We start from the raw sequence: 12,295 nt of genomic DNA, 5'->3' as shown, positions 1-12,295 counted from the left end.
TTGCTGCTGGGGTGGCCTTGCCCCCAGGTTGCCTTCTGCCCACACGGCAGGGCTGCCTTCACCAGCTCCATGGGTCATGGAAAACTCAGCTGTGTGTAATCTTTAATGTGATACAAGGACAGGCTCTTCTTGTTACTTTGGGGCTCAATTAACAGGTACAAGCAGTGAAGGTGAATATTAAGAGCTGCTTAGAGGATTGATTTGTCATTAAGATGAATCTGTTGTAATTAAGCCTAACAGAGATGTTCGTGCTAATGCTATGTTATTAATTGCCTGAATGCAATCCTTTTTTTTTTAAGCATATGAAGTTTCTTTACCCTTCTTTTTTTTTTTTTTTTCTTACAGTCTTGTATTATTTCTCCTTCTCCCTCTAGAATATATTTTGGTGTGTCTTTTCTTCTTTCAGTGTCTGTTTTCTCTCAAGACCAATTTTTTTCTGTTGTGTTTAATTGTTTTTCTTCTGATTTATTGTTCCAAGCCCATGCTAGGCAGTCTGTTTATTTATAATTTGGATTATTTTAAAATGGATACAGAGCTCTGGGTCAGTGTTTAAAAATTAACTAATAAAATACACAAATGAGGCCCAACGGTCAACATAAGATTACACATCCTCTAGGATTCGCATGCTACTCCAAATAAACCACTGGGGAATACAGGCCCCAGGCCTAACAGCATGGAAAATTCACTAATCTGGACTGAAGTGGGCTGATATAGAACATATATATGGGAACACTTCACTGATAGCACCAGGCCACTCTTCTTACGACTTAACCAGCAGGTGTTAGTATGGCCCTCAGGAGGAGTGATGATGATGGTGTGATATGGCAGGAAAATCCTGGGCTCTGCCCAACCCAGGTGCCCACCTCCCAAGCACCGATCCTCTCACTTCTAGGCATTTTGGGAGAATGCAGCTCAAGGGATAATAACGATCCACACAACACAGGTCAGAAGACCAGAGGGTGCTGAACTTCTACTGAACCTTCTTCCTTCCACCCTGAAGGCTGCTGATTCCCACTGAAAGGAAAACCCATGGGAGGCAGCGTGTGCAATTCTGCACAGAGACACGAACCCCACACGGTGTACCCTGACGATTATATCCCTCTCTTCACACTTCATTGCAAAACTTCTCCAGTAAGCAAACAAATGGTATCAGCCACTGTGTATATTTGAAGAGGCAGCTTTGGCCTGTGGAGGAGGATGGGCAGCAAACCTCGGTAGGGAGCACGCTGTGCAAACAGCTCCTCTGGCAGCAGCTGAAGAGGTGGCCATGCCCCGTGTGGTACAGCAGCTGATGCGATCACATCACCCACAGTGAAGCCACGGCAGGGCTCACCCGGCAGCCACAGAAATTTCCGTCACACACACCCTGAAAACACAGCTTCCCATGGCTGGTGCCATCAATGCTCTGAGGTTCATTGTCGCTCTATAAGGTGTGCAGCAAGCTAGGGAGTGTCTTGAAACACGGGGAGGAAGCAGTGCCTGTATTCATGCCCAGAGTGGCCCCACTGGTAAGGTCAAAGAGAAAAGCACACAAGCTGTGGACTTTGCCATGATGGCTTGACAGCTGGGCACATTTAGTTGGTGTGCATGAACATATGAATCAGTGGCAAGGGGGTAGCCCTTGCCATGTGTCCTGCTTATCTCCCTGCAGAGGTGGGGACATGTCCACCAAAGGTAAGAAAACTGGAGCTGCAGGAACTAAATCTACCTGCTCTGTCAGTCACAGCCTGGGCTGCTGCTTAAGACATAGCGCTCTTTCATAGTGGTGGAAAGTGGGAGCGAAACCTCCCCCAGGGACGGCCGTACGGTCCCCAGACAGAAGCAGGGCCGGTGTGTGAAGATGCTGATGCTGGACAGGAAACCTGTGCCGCTCCCACTGCAAACACAAGGGTGTTTTAGCTGTTGCCCCAGTGAAAACAAGATCAGGCTCTTTAGTGTGGTGTTAACAGCTATGTTAAAATCCTCGCACTTTCCAACAAAAGAAAGGCCCTCAGAGAAACCCAAACAAACACTCACACAAGCAACACTGGAAGCTGGCTTGAGTTACAAACACAGGAAATTAAATACAAAATCATGTTACAATAGCATTGAGGCTCTGACTTAAAACAATCCAGACAAGAGCATGCACTGTTCAGATTGCCGTATTTCTCCCTACCCCCATTCCCAGGGGGATCATCTCTATAAATACACACATGCATATAAGTAGTGTATGTTTGTATACACACATGCACGCACAATTCCTACTACATGGAGTAAAACCATTAGAATTAAAGGGATACAGTAGGCTTTCTCTGGACTGAACTGATGGTGCTTTATCCAGGACTGCAAATATCACATGCTATGGTGATAAATGTTTTTTTGCTTTTTTGTTCTTCATTCCCAAAACAGACTCTTGCAAAGACTGAATCCATAGCACAGTTTCCAAGCAAATGTAGGTACAACTGAGAACAGTGTGAAGGTGAGAGCAAAGAGAAGAAGGCAGGAATTTCTTAAATAGGTTTTACTGCTGAAGAAAACATCATATTTAATCTTCAGCTTCAGTTGTATCAGCAAAAGACACCTTTACTCCAATAGAAATTCACACCAAAGGTTAGGCCACTGCAGCAGGATTACCTGTTAAAAAGTACCCTCCTGATGGACAAAGCTCTAGTGGGCTTTGCAACTGGTCTTCTTGTGTGCCCTTTGGTACCACAACCAGCATGCTGCCATTACATGCCCTGAGCAGGAGCCTCTTCCCACCTCTGATTGCAGCGACACGCTGCTGGAAGCCAGTGGAAAGGGGAGGGTGGCCTCAGGTTAACATGTCTCGACTTGTCCCATTCTGTAAGCAAAGCCCTTTCCCTTTGCTGCAAATCCCTATCTTGTGGCCTCAGTCCTAGGGTACACGCTTGTTTTTCTGCTTTTATCTTCAAAACACTCACAAATGTATTTCAAACGAGAACTCTATTATGTTTTCCTTTCCCTTATTACACTTTGCTACAGTTTGTCAATACTAGCTACCGGTGTTATTTGAGGCCACACTTGAAAAAAAAAAAAAAAGGTTCTTTCCGAGCTCTGCACATTTATCTGAAGTTCTGCATAAGGTCACATGTCTCCTCCAGCAGAAGGTCTCGCAAAGTTAAACAAAGTCCCCTCGCTTGCTCTGTCTGAGTAAATACAGACCATATTGGAGTAAATAAACAGCCAGGCAGTGTCCCAGACAATGGGCCTTGGCGATGAATTAATAAACTCTGCCTCTCGCATTAGTAGAGTGTGACTGGAACTGGCAGGAGGCCCTGGCGGGACTCCAGAAACGATTATTACTAGACAGAGCCAAAGGAGACTTGGCACAGCGTAGAGCCCACAGCTGGAGATTAGGTAACAGAGTCCGCCCGCTTGCCGAGCTGCCAGGGCGTTGGTTACCCTGCCTGAGGAGAGGGTCAGGGCTTTGTTTTTTTAGCTTGGACTCATGTAGGTTGCCTATCTCAAAAACTCATGCTGCTCCAATCTGTAATCCATAGACTTACTCTGCAGGATCGAATTGCCATCCCAAGTCCAGGTAGCTGATGAAAATGTCTGGTGAAAATACAGAGGATGAGGCTGCACCATCCCTGTCCTCTGCACCACCCAAAGACTCAAGGCTTGGTGGTACTGCACAGGGGACAGCTGGGCCATACAGCAGGGCAGTGCTGTTTGGGGTGAGGAAATAAAAATTGCTTTGGTAAAGAGATGCTTTATCTGGGCTTGTCTTCTGAGCTGGGGGTTGAATCTAGAGATCTGCTGAGGATGGAAAGTCCTCCTAATGGCTTGCACTGGGGGTCAGCTGAAACCCGTGGGGGAACCACTCCTAAACCAGACTGTTCCCAAGCTAGACAGAATTGTCACTCAGACATAGTGATGAAGGAGGTGTAAATAGAAAGGGACAATGGACAAATGGTAAATTATCCCCCCAGGACCCACATCTAAAGAAATGGTGTCTTTGTGTTTCATGGACTGTGGTGGCGCAGCCCCTGAGCTCTCTCCTGAGCCAAAAGAACCACTGCCTTGGAGCTTGGAAGCCCAGCACCCATGCCAGATGAGTGCTGCAGCAACTTCAGGTAGCAGGTTCATCAGCTGGGCTACCTCCAGCATGGATACCCTGCTGACACAGCTGTCCTGCTTCCAAGACCTGAGCTACTTTCTGCACGCGGGGTTATACTGGTTTATTTAGATTTGCTTCTTGGATCTCTGACATGGGGCTGCTCATTGCCATGCACAGACATGCCTGTGTTTGCAACTCACATCCTCACAATCAGCTATAAAGCTGTTAGCAACGTATCAGGTGGGCTTGGCACTTGTGTCTAGAGTATAGGTGGAGGGGGAAGTGATACCTGCTCCTGCTGTGAAGCATTTTGGGAAGCATGAATGCAAAACTTAAGCTTTTCCAGTGTCTGCTGAGGAAGAGAGGCTGTATGTTAAACCATTCTCTTCTCATTCATACATGGTGAGAAGAAGGTGGTCTGAAAGCCATTCCTGAGGGTCCCAACACCATTTTGATTACCCTAATTTCAGGAACATCTCTGTTTGGAGCCCGTGCCTTTTAGATCTCAATGACTGCAACTCTGAAAAAGAAAAAGAAGAAGAAATCAGTCTTTCTTAGTGCCATTAGCATGGATGGAACTACCTGGATCACTTAAAAAACACACTGCCAAACATACAGTGGTAAGAGAAGTTATCAAAGTCTTTTATTTCACATATATGCTATAGTAAATGGCATTTTCTTATCCTTATTTACTTGCTGAATCCCCAACCTGTCCTGGACTGAATGCCCCCAGAGAAGAACAATAATAGTTTCCAGCTCTGAATACTGCCTTTTGTCATCAGGTTTGAAAGCCCTTTACAAAGGAGAGGAATCTCATTTTCTGTGTTTTTCCACAGGGAGAAAAGGGGTCATGCAGGCATAGCCAGAGCACTGCTCCGCTCAGTGCCAGCCTGCTGTCGTGCCGCCTTCCCAGGACACGACCATGCCCTCGCCAGCCACCCTGCTCCAGAGGCTGAAATGTCGCTTGTGCGGACTTGTCCTATAAACAGTCGTTGTCTATGTAGGAAACTGAAAATGCCCCTGGCTGATGGTTGAATCAGAGGAGTCTTCCAGGGAATGCTGACAAGGGCTAAGGTAAAACTGACTCCACAGCCCTTTGCTCACTCCCCAAGCTCCTCCTTCCTCAGCAAGCAAGTGGGTTTTTTCTTTCATAACAAAATTTGAAGCAAAGAATTACTTTCCATTACCCAAAGTGCAGATCTTGTCCTTCCCCTTAAATCACCTTCAGCCTGATGAGCGTGGGCACTCCTTGCTGGTGCCTCTAAACATCGCCTGGAGAGAAAACCTCCGCGGAAAGTGAAATTCAGAAGAGCTAATAAAACATTTTCTGAAGGGTTTGAATCTCTCATTCCAAAGAAAACAAAAAGGTCGGCTGACCTTTCAACCTGACCCTTTTCTTTTTTTTTCTAAGGCATTAAGAAAAACATTCTGCAAACAATGAGCGCTCGTGGTAATTGTCCCTCCCCTGTGCCCCAGTTCTTGCCAAAAGCAACATTTCAATGGCTATGGGGGGTGGAGGTTGAAAGCAAATGAGTGAGCAAGCAAATGCTGGCTTTCACACATCAGTGGCTGGCTACGCCCTGACCACATCCAAGGAGGTTCAAGGTGAGGGAGTCAAGCTCTCAGGCTGTTCTTCACTGAGTTTTACAGTTGCAGTATCTGAAATATTGCAGTTCAAGTATGGAAATCTGTGTCGGAAGCATTCAAGTCCAGTCAAAGGGTAAGAAAAAGGGTCACACAGCAGTAAAGTGAAGTATAATTTAGATCAACATCTCTTCCATCAACTGTTGAATTCCACCTTCACGTCACGTGCCACATCTACTCATCGCTCAGCCTGTCACGGTCCTTCTCGTTTTGGGGAGAGGCCTGGTGTGAAAACAATTTCGTGTTAGAAAAAAAGTGTGTTTTTTATATGAGAAAAACCTTCTTGTACCATTTATGTCCATTGTTTCCCAGCACTAGGACCTGCAGTGGATCCTGCTGTGACATGTTTCCAGCTGCAAAAGGAATCAAAAGATTTAGGGTTGAGTTCCCTCCTGATTCTGGAACGTGTTCCACTGTGCAATCTTTTGTAATATCTCTCTGCAATAAAAGCACTAATGCTCTCCAAGAGGCCTCCCCCTTTCACTTTCCTCATAAGAGGTGATGACAAGCTCCCAGCCCAATTGTCTGCACACATCCTTAACTGCATGCGCCAGAGATTTAGCTACCTTTCCTGGTTCTGACACTAACCTGTACACTGGTCCCGGGCAAATAATTTAATCTTTACTCCACCCAGACAAAATTTCGATAGAAATCCCTTCTTGCTAATACTGGAGCAGAAGCATTAGCACTGCTGGGAGATGGCTGTAGACAGGGGGGCTTTCAGCTGCCTTTGGGACTCTGCTGCCAGAACAGGCGGCCTGCCTATGCCGAGGCTCATCTTGCTAACTCAGAGGCAGCTGAATCTGTTTTGTAAAAGCACACTGGTACTGTCAAGGCCCTGCCTTTGAACGTGTTTCTCCAGCTGTAAAATGTGGATAGAAACACTGAGCCAGATCTGTAAAGGTCTGCTGAGATTTAAGCTATGTTGGCATTCTCCTCCTCGGTGTTAGTGGAACTGGCAAACACAAGGAGAAAAGCAGGAGGGTTTCTACTTTTCTTTGAATCATGCTGCAAAACTCTGCAGCCCTGAGAACAGACCTTGTAATTCCCAACAAGCACACAAGTGGGTTTAGGTGCTCGTGTGGGAGGAAAGAAGAGGTTTGGGGCAGGGAAGGGGGTTAAGTAAACAGTGTATCCAGAATCTTTTTACTTCTCCTCTTCAGTAGGAGTTTGTACAGCAAAGTGTAATTTTGTGGCTCTTCTTCAAGACCATTAACTCAATATAAAAATATCAGCACTGTTTTTATTATCTCAAAAAAAGTGCTCAGAGCTGAGTTTTTGTGAGCAATGCTCGGTTCATTAAACAATGACTCAGACTAGGTTTTGTGGTGGAGGATTCAGCTTTTCCTTAGTGGTAGGATCAAGATGTTCTGTTTTCATGGTAATCTACCTTTCATCTCTCTCACGTTTCAAAATTTGCTTTTACCTTGATCCCACACAAACCTCTTAGTTTCTTGCCTTTGTTACTGTAAATTATTTACTTTAGAAATGCTGAATCATGACACTGGGGTTAGAGAAAATTGCACTTGTATTTAGAGTAAGAATTGTTCCCACATCTTCTGAAGATTTCTGGACTATTATTTTTGTGCGTCCCTACATTTTATGGTTCAAAAAAGTTCAAGTGGCACTTGGCTTGGCCCTCCTCAAAGAGGTCCCAACCTGGACCTTTTACCCTGGAGATACTTAATTCTAGCAAATGATGCCTTCCCAGTGCTAAGTGGGAGGACCTGTGCCTGGACATCGGAGAGCTGCATGGGCAGTGACAGTACTGCCTTCCCTCAGACCTCCCAGCCCGTGCCTGCCTGTGCCACTGCTGGCTGGCCTCCCGCAAGCCTGGGAGGCAGAGCACTGATGACTTCTGGGCTGCTGCCTGGGCTTCTCTTGTTTGTGAACAGCATGGCATCTGAACGGAGGCAGGCTGCAGTTCAGGGAAGTGCTCCAGAGTTTGTGTGAACACCTGAAGCTTATGTTAACACCTTGGGCTTGCAAACATTGTCCTAGAAATCTCCTGAAAAAAAAGGTGTTCATAGTTCCCAGTTCTTATTTTAACAGAAACACAAGGTGGCTACAGTGAATGAGAATGCTGAGGCAGGGTGATCTGCACGGTGGTGGCTGCCGTACAACAGTGAGTGGCTATCAGCAAGTAAGAACCAGTCTGAGCCCAGTATCCCTTTCTTTTCCATTTTAAAGTTTTTTATGAATGCAAGGATGACATGCAGCAGGGTGGGTAGAAGACTGAATAATTTGCAATTTTATTTTCAAACTTTTTTTTAAAGCCATAATTTACACTTTTCTGTGTTATATATGCTTACAGGTGCCTGTTTTACCACCCTGCACACTGTCTATAGGATTATTGCAACACCAGCGCTATGAGGGTAAACTATGTTGGGATATAACCAGAGGGGTGGTGCCAGCAGACATATTTCTGCTCTGAGCAGCAGACAGACTTGCACAGCTCCTGCCCTCTCTTCTCTGAGTCAGTAGAGCTCACTGCCTCCTCTAACAGTGGCCGCCATCTCTGCTCCACTGAGCACCGGCCAGCGTGCAGAGAGCCAGACAGGGGCCACCTCGTTAGTCATTTAATGAGTAAACAAATGATTTCTCCAGCGTTCTCCAGGATCACTCAGCCTGAGCCGGGAAGCGAGCCTGGCAGAAAAGGGGCTCTTATTTTGGTCCCCCTCTGCACCAGCTGGTGAGGGGCTTCCATGCAAGCAAGCCCACTGTGTACATAGCACGTGGGACCACCCGTGCCAATGACTTTATCCAGAGGCCAGCTAAACCTGCATCAGTTAATCCATGTCTTCTGTGCATTAGACCTCAAGTTCTTTTATAGTCCCACTGATACTTGAATTCTCCATTTTAATGGCTCTCATCTTCTGTAGATGTCAGCAGTACTCTGTAATTGTGGATTATTTAAGCCTCAGCACATCTTTAAGGCAGGTTTAATACCCTCCATTTACAGAAGGGCCGGGTGAGGCCAGGCAGCCGTGAGAGGGTACGTGCCAAACTGCATCATGGCCAGGGATAAAGCTCCATTTTCCTCTGTTTGTTTCTGTAATGGGATGTTGTTCTGTTTAATCTAGGCAACTCTGTCAAAGGACAGGGTTTCCCATCAGGATGGCGTGATGGTTTCTGTGCATGTGAGAGGCCAAGCCAAAGTCCAAAGGAGCACTGAAGTGCTGCTGGCTTCTCTAGTCTCTAAGTAACTATTTTACCTATTAATTGCCCTGCATTTTACAACCCTTCACATTCTCTGTGACCTCACTCTATCATGGCTGGGCTCTCAGGAAGTGCTAGCCTGCTTATAGGCACAGCTACACGGCAGCCACTCAGGCTAAGGAGAGGTGTTGGAGTGCAGAGCTGTGGGGAGCTATAGAACATCAGGAACATCTCCAGCCTTCTTTTCTCCCAGGCTTTATCAGGATGCCATGAAGGCATTTGATGTTTGCTCCTGCTCTAGACCTGAGTCTTTGCCACCCTGTCCGGGAATCACATGGGTGCTCTTCCTGCCAGCTCAGAGGCAGCACTGCAGGCAGGCAGACCTCCCTTGCCCTCCTGCCCATTCTGTGGAGTGGCAGCACAGGGAGAAGCGTGTGCCAGAGGACTGGAAACAATGCAGGACTGGCGGGAGAGTGCAGGACTCATGAAGCAGGAACCTTTGGGTTGTGTGTTAGCAGTAGAAAATTGCCAGAAATGGGACAAATGCAGGAGTGCAATTAGCAACCCGTATTCCTGGCTGTTTCCAGGGAGCGTTCATTCCCCCTTCCCAGCTGTGCTGGGGTGGAGGTGAATTTGCAGTGCAGCGGGAGCACTAACAAGTTAATGTTTAACATTATTATTACCTCATCTTCCAGAGGCTCCTTCTAAACATAACAATTGACGACAGGCTCCTGATAGTTCGGAGAAGACCGACCTCAGCCCAAAGACTATGATGAATATGATTTCCCTTCCCCCTCTGTTTTGATTTTCTGCTCTGTTACTCCAGAGCATTGGCTGGCCATGACCCCTGGCTGCTTTTTCTGTAATTACCAGCTCCTGCCAGATTTACTGTGGAAGTTAATGTCTGTTCCAGCCAAGTCAGCCCCACTGTTATATTGTACGAGACAGTAACCCCTTCAGTACAGGCACAGCTCTGGCAAAGCAAAACAAAGACTCAGGAAAGGGACTTCTTGAGGCCCTGGGGAAAGTTTCATGCGCTTGACGAGGGTGCTGCATTAACACTAGCACTTTCATTGGGCAGAAGTGGGCCATGAAATCTTCCTCAGATCCTGCAGAGCATGTGGGGTGCTCAGAGAGGAAAGAGCAAGAAAACAACTCATACTGAAGCCACTCTGACAAACTCTCAGGATTTGCTCTCTGTCTGCTAAGCTCCTCTGGGCCTTTTCTTCAGAGCCTCTGCATGGTCTAGTGGGACTTGCTTTAATAAATTAACATTCTGGACATTTGCCCTTAAAATTGGAAGGATTTTTTTCATATTTTGTTTTTGCAAACAATTTTTTGCATGCTCAAATAAAGCTTGCTGAAAAGAGCAAGATTCAGGCTCAAATGGCTGTACATTTGAGATGGACACATGGATGCACGTGTGTCTTAGCTTCGGTCCAGCCATCAGAAACACCTTGTCTTGCACTGACACGTTCTGCCTGGCTGATCAGAGCAGCTCCTGGGCTGCACTTACTGCAACAGTGTGCAAGTGCAAGAGCATTTTAAAGGTCTGTGGAAGATGAAGCATACTTAAAACATAGTCAAGAGCTAAATGAAGTTAAAATAAAGGCCAGATTCTGATAGAAATTATATTTAGCCATGTCTAGAATAATTTCACCTAAGCCACTGGAGTTGTGGGGTGCAAATCCTGTGCCGTGAGGTCATGGGGAAATTAGATGAGCAACCTTTGCACGGTGTGCACCACATGAGCAGAAGTGGCCACCACAGCAGTGAGCAACATCAGAGACTTCTGCTCAAGACACAGCTGGGAGATAACCATGAGGAATCAAAGAGATCACGCAAGTACCAATCTGTTAATGTGACCTATTACTACACATGGGAAGACACTAAGAATAGACCAAGTAGGCTTGAGTAACACATTTGTAACAAATTCTCCTCTAGGGCTCCCATATTTCTGTTCAAGATTTTTCAGACAGATGCACAGCATGTGTGTGCCCTTTACAGTTATTCTTTGCATTTTAAACTGATATTTAGATATTTCGGGCAGTGCACATGCAGTAGGCCTGTGCGTTGGACTTATTGGGGTGACTCCTGGGCACTTTTCTGAGACCCTGAGATGTGATGTAGGGCAGCAAGGGGCTTTTGACCTGATGGGCCAATGAAATATTCAGAAAACCGTAAGAAATCTATAAAGCCTAAACAAAATGAAAATATCCAAAAGGATCCAACTGGAGATATTTATCTGTAGAAAAAGAGAACATATCTGAAAACATAGATGTATGGGCAGCCCTAGTTTTCACCACAATTTGAATCTGTGGCTCATGGCAGATAGCCCACTCTTGAGGGAAAAACAGCAGTCTTCTTCACCAGAATCATCAGAGCCAACTTTTGGATTTGTGGAGCTGTGAGTGGGACTAGGCACTGGAGCTGCTTGGAAGGAGAGGCTCTGTGCTTATTCCTGCTGTGGAAGCTGTGACTGGAGCCATGCCAGGACAGTGGGGCTGGAAGGAGCAGTTTGATATGTGGGGACTCACACAACCCAGCTTTTGGTTAAAAAACTGCCAGTGATTATGGACACACCTCAGGCATGAAGTGCCACTGGCTTTCTGCATCCAGATTTGACAGGAGCTAACCTGCACCACTATTCCCACGGGTGGGTCAGTGTGGGTCCTGGACTCCCCTCGGCTGCATGCCTTTCTGCACTAATGGAAAACAGGAAGCGAAGGTCTCTGCCCCGGTGATGTTGGCAAAACACAAACAAGAGCAAATACAGAGTATCCCTATCAGAAAGAAGGGGAGATGAAAGTCATCTGCAGCACCCTGGGTACTGATTCTGAACCAGAACCAGGAGGAGGCTCACCCACCAAACCCTCTAAACCCCAGGCTTGTTGAGGACAGTGAAGGGGACCCTACATGGGCCTCTCAGTGATGAGGCAGACCTCTCAAATCTTTTCTAGCCTGTGAAGCAACCCAGTGGCCTGTCACGCGATGAGGGGACGTGTTTGGCAGGCTGGCCCTGCGAGATGCAGGGTCTGTGGCAGGAGGCCACGGCGGCCTGGCTGCCCGCCAGCCTGTGAGGTTCGCCTCCTCCAGCAACCTGCCAATCTGCCGCCCCTGGACGTGCTGTCGGGGAGCGGGAGAGCAGCCTGGACGTGTGCTGTGCTCGGGCGTGAGGTATTTATTATCCCAGCAGTGAGAATGCATGAGGTGGGAGTCAGACCTGTGAGGAACGCAGGGGTTTGCTCTGCCCGTGGCACAGGGGATGCCTCAGCTGAGGACAGGAGGGTGCCATGGGAGCCGTGGATAGCATTGCAGATGGAGGTATCTGTCTTCTCAGGGTGCACCAGTATGCCACAGGTGCCTGTTGCAAGCTGGCTAAAATAACCCATGTCCCTATGGAGTGGGAGCACTGCCTTCTGCCTGCACTAC

Source organism: Empidonax traillii, unplaced genomic scaffold (genome assembly GCF_003031625.1).
Source record: "Empidonax traillii isolate 1590-97213 ecotype Southwest subspecies unplaced genomic scaffold, ASM303162v1 scaffold487:size479533, whole genome shotgun sequence".
Lineage (NCBI taxonomy): Eukaryota > Metazoa > Chordata > Aves > Passeriformes > Tyrannidae > Empidonax > Empidonax traillii.
This window is presented reverse-complemented; position numbering follows the sequence as displayed.